The sequence below is a fragment of the Muscardinus avellanarius genome, assembly GCF_963383645.1.
Source record: "Muscardinus avellanarius genome assembly, chromosome: X".
Taxonomy (NCBI): Eukaryota; Metazoa; Chordata; class Mammalia; order Rodentia; family Gliridae; genus Muscardinus; species Muscardinus avellanarius.
Genome location: NC_137792.1, coordinates 73,375,198 through 73,379,927, shown reverse-complemented (window position 1 = coordinate 73,379,927; position 4,730 = coordinate 73,375,198). Strand labels below are relative to the sequence as shown.

Here is a 4,730-nt window from a genome sequence, read left to right as displayed (position 1 = left end):
CAAAGGGCAGGCAATTGTCAGATTTGGACTTGAACTTGGGAGGTGGGAAAATGACAATCTTGGAAAGCGGGAGCAATAAGAATCATGCTGTAACCTAAGGAAGGCCTGGGAAGTCCAGGTCCTGGAGATGAATCTACTAGGTTCCATGGCTGGAAGGGAAGTGAGCCCCCACTGCTGATGAAAAGGTACTTGGCTCAGTCTCCTGGCCCTGTCCATCTCCCAGGACCTGGGGATGCTTCTTGGCTCCTTTCAGTGGCTCAAATTCCATTGCCAGTGGAGCCTCTGGAAGAAGCTTTTGCCAAATTCATAAGTGCTAATTAATATGGCACAGAGGGGGTGGACTTTATTATCCTCATATCCCTGTAAAAAGTTCCCTGGTGCCTGACTCAGCCTGGATCTTCCTCAGCAGCAGCCAGGTGGAGTCCACTCATGGGGCTTCACTCTCACAGCCTCTATGGCTCTTTTCACGACCTGCCACTGTGTCTTCACCATGTCAAAGTGTAGAATCAGGATAGCAGCCACCATTCCTGAGATGCATCCAGTCACAACGCCGATGCCCACAATGTCTGGTCTTTGGGTCTGGGCCTATTCAGCCAGCTCTTCAACATCTCATAATTGAAACAGTACAGAGCTGAGAAGAGTACATCTTCAAGGGCAATGGGACTCCAGTTCAGCCACAGTGAGCGCCATCCACTCTGAGGCACTGCAGGCCCAGATACAGGTGCCCAGCTTACAATATTACACAAGTAGAGCCTGCAGCCTTGTTTGCACAAGCCTCAAGGGCTTGACCATTGTCACAGTGCCCAAACGGCCCAGTGTGCCAGCCACCATCGGTGTGTAGATGTCACAAGTCAGGATCCAACCATGTATAAAAGTCTTGAGTTAGCCGTATGTAGTGAAGTAGATGGCAGTAGCTGGCACAGTCAGCACCAGGGTGCCTGAGAGACCACTCTACAGAGTCCTGGTTGCCCTCATGTCTCAAGATATTCACAAAGACACCCAAAGTGCCAGTGAAGTGGGTTGGGTAGTGAAATTAGGTGACAGAGTAGGTACCATTTGGGCACAGGTACAGGGGCTTCAGGACATCATTGCAGTATAGGAAGCACTTCCATTTGGTGTAAGAGAGGCTCCAGAGTCTTGAGGGAGACATCGGTTCACTGGCTACTGAGGGGTGCTGAAACTGCAAGCTGACCTCACCATGTCCAGGAGTGTCATGAAGAGAGAGGTCACCATAGTCCTAACCCCTGAAGCCACCATGTGTTGAAGGAGGATGATGCCTTCAGGGTCCTGATCAGCCACCTTGTAGCTTCAATCTTGGCTCTAAGCAGTGCTCACAGGGTGCATTGTTGGGGGCCTGATGGGCTCATAGCGCTCTGCTGATGGCAGGTTCGCCTCTCTCTCTCTCTCTCTCTCTCTCTCTCTCTCTCTCTCTCTCTCTCTCTCTCTCACACACACACACACACACACACACTCATCAAAGAAAACTGACAAATGGATGGACCTCTGATCCATCATTTTTAAACCACTCTGGGAAAGATCTTAGCTCAATATGGGAAACCTTAGTTAAGATTTGGGAGAAAACTTCAACTCTTTCACAGTCTTACAACCAAGATGTAATATAAGCAGAACACTGTGTATAGATTATGTTTTAACACAGTCAGCTACATTTTCTGTAAAATAGTTCTTCTTCAGTAAACAGTATATCTTCTATGACGCTCTCTTTTACTGTTATGAGCCAATTACACTTCCTGAAATCTATCATCTGTATGTAGTCAGATGGACTACACTTTCATTTATCTCATTGTGAAAGGAAGTTTATCTACCTCTCCTGAATACCTTGTCTCAAAAGTCAAAACCTTGGCAACTGAGGCTATTTTTCAAAATGACAGAGGATGGTCAAAAATCACACAGTAAATCAAATAAATGGTCCATAATATAATAGAAACTCTGTCTGAATAAAACAAAATCCAAGGCCCCAGAAATAAGCCACACCAAAGAGAAATGTGGAATGTGTTCAGCTGGTTCTTAATCCAGAGTCTATCTGCTTGACCTTATTTTATTGTTTGATCAGAATTGGAACATCATCATCAGGTTTCAGAAAGAACTCACAACAGTGTATGAAGTTCTTGAAGGAAGATAATTTTGTCTGTTTTACTTACTAGTGTATCTCCTCTGTGTCTAACACATAGTATGTGTTCAATAAATATTCTTCTTGTTAACAGTAAAGCAACCTGAGTTTAAAATCCATGTAATGCTTTAAGCACACACTCAACGGTTCCCACTGCCAACAGAGGAAGTAACAAGCCTCCCTGACCCTGTTCTGTGTCATCTGATCATATGCCTCTTACTTTTCTATCTCAGCTACAAATCCAAGTTGTGTGGTCAGGCGGGTTTTGAGTAAGAACTCCACATCCCAGACCTAAGCTGGCCACCATAATGAGGTGTCATAGAGGGGAAGGCATTATCTAGGGCATAACATTTGCTGAACAAACATACGGAAAGCAAGGACAGTTTGCCCCAGAAGGTACTGTGCATCTTACAAAAGAGTAACCAAAATATGCCAACACTCAGGATACCACCAGGACAAAAAGCTTCTTAGTTAGTTCCAACACCCATGGGACAGTTCAGAAACTCTAGGCAGGATCCACATGACACAGAGTACCAGAATCAAAGTAATTTAAATGTACCAGAAAGAAGTCAGTGAACACATCAAGATAGCCATTTGATATGGATATGAAATCCATTTCATAGATTTAGATAATTCAAGAGGCTGAAGAATATTTTTCCTCAGAACCCAGCCTATCAATAACAGCCTAGTCATGAACTGAACCAAAATGAACTTGACCAGCTTAGAAACATAAGAATGAGGGACTCGGCCAAGGTGCTGCAAGCGGATGCCATGCAGTCAGATGATGTTTTCTGGGATACACTAGGAAACAAGCAATTTTCTTCCTTCAAAATATGAACCAAGACTCAGGGTTTTTGCAGAAATGAATACAGCCTGACTGGACTATGCAACTGTTCATCCTGTCCCCTGGCAAATAGTCAGTATGCCACTATCAAAGAAGAGAAAGGACAGTGCTACTTGTATATGAAGGTTATAGAACGAGCAGCTTTTTCCAAGGTGTCTCTGGGAGCGGGTCTGGCTTAATAAAAACTATGAGAAAGCACTGGAACAAATAGATGAAAATCTGATTTACTGGCCTCGCTTCATTTGACACAAATATAAGCAGAGATTCACCAAAATAACCCAGTACCTAATTCGAATTAGAAAACTTACACTAAAGTGACAGAGGAAACTTGTTCCTTTGAGTATGAAGGTGGAACGTAGGGAGAAAAGGAGAGAGGAAAAAGCATTAATAGCTGCTCAGCTGGACAATGCCATTGAGAAGGAATTACTGGAGAGACTGAAACAAGATACGTAAGGTGACATCTACAACTTCCCCATTCATGCCTTTGACAAAGCTCTGGAACAACAGGAGGCAGAGAGTGACTCTGAAGATGCTGAGGAAAAAGATGATGAAGAGGAGGAGGAAGATATAGGAAAAAGAGAACTTGTGGAGGATGATGAAGTGGATGAGAGTGACCTCAGTGATTTTGAGGATATGGATGACCTAGACACCAGTGGTGATGAAGATCAGGATGATAAGGCCTCCAATGAAGAAGAAGAAAAGGCCCATAATGCAAAACGCAAAGGCAAAGCCCCCTTGAAGGAACATTTTCAGAGAAAACGGGCCTATGTAGAGATAGAGTATGAACAAGAGACAGAGCCTGTGGCCAAGGCCAGAACCATGTGATTTCCCTCGACATTTGTAACTGGGACTGAATACCGAACATCTCTTATCTAAGTACATACACCTTCAGTTTTTGCTCTATTGTGTTGTATTTCACACAATATTTGTGTTCTTGCTGTTTGTGTCACTTCAGTAAGGAATCTGTAGTGAGTAGAAGAAAGCCTGAAATTATGAGAGTATTTTATAGCATACGTGTTGAAGTTACAGCTTGAACCAAGAAGCGTAACAGATGAATTCCTGAGGCTGCAATGAGATTGTGGGTGTAAATGTTTATAAATTTTAGGCAGTGAATTCCTTGGGACCCTCCACCAACTTTAATTAGAAATGGCAGGACTTCTGTTTTCTTGTTCTTCTGTTCTCTATTCCTGTGGAGGGGGGCTCCAACTTACAAAACATAGTGTGATAATAATGTGAAAGTACCTTTTTCTATAACTTCATTATACAATCTGGAATTGAAAATCCTTTCCTCTTAGGGAGCCATCTTAAGTTCCATGGTTAGAAGTGCTGTCAGAAACCTGCACTTTCCTGACACAGCTCACCACCATTCTGTCTTCACAGCTTAGGAAGATTTTGGCCAGGAGACTCTGAAACATGAAACCAGACACTGGCTTTTTTAATTGTGATTTTTTCCTTTTACCTTCATTCTGCTCTTAGTATTATACTCAAAAGAAGGAAAGAGCTGGGTGTGATGGTGCACACCTGTGATCCCAGTACTGGGGAAGTTGAAACAGGAGGATTACAGGTTTGAAGCTAGCCTCAGCAACTTAGTGAGACACTGTTTCCAAATAAAAAAATAAAATAGGTCTGGGGGAATAGCATGGAGGTAGAAGGCCTCTGGGTTCCATCTAGTACCACACACACACACACACACCAAAAAAAAAAAAAAAGAATGGATGACATGAGAGCACAGCTCACCAGTCAGAACATGTTACTCTA

General features: G+C 43.3%; 2 pseudogenes across 2 annotated transcripts; one reads left to right on the top strand and one right to left on the bottom strand.

Moving 5' to 3' along the window:
- Window positions 1–249: 249 nt before the first annotated feature.
- Window positions 250–1,233, bottom strand: LOC308278947 (mitochondrial glutathione transporter SLC25A39-like; annotated as a pseudogene). Its single transcript has one exon. The product of its transcript is annotated as a mitochondrial glutathione transporter SLC25A39-like (transcript).
- Window positions 1,234–2,899: 1,666 nt separating this feature from the next.
- Window positions 2,900–3,797, top strand: LOC308278606 (protein MAK16 homolog; annotated as a pseudogene). The gene has a single exon. The product of its transcript is annotated as a protein MAK16 homolog (transcript).
- Window positions 3,798–4,730: the final 933 nt, after the last annotated feature.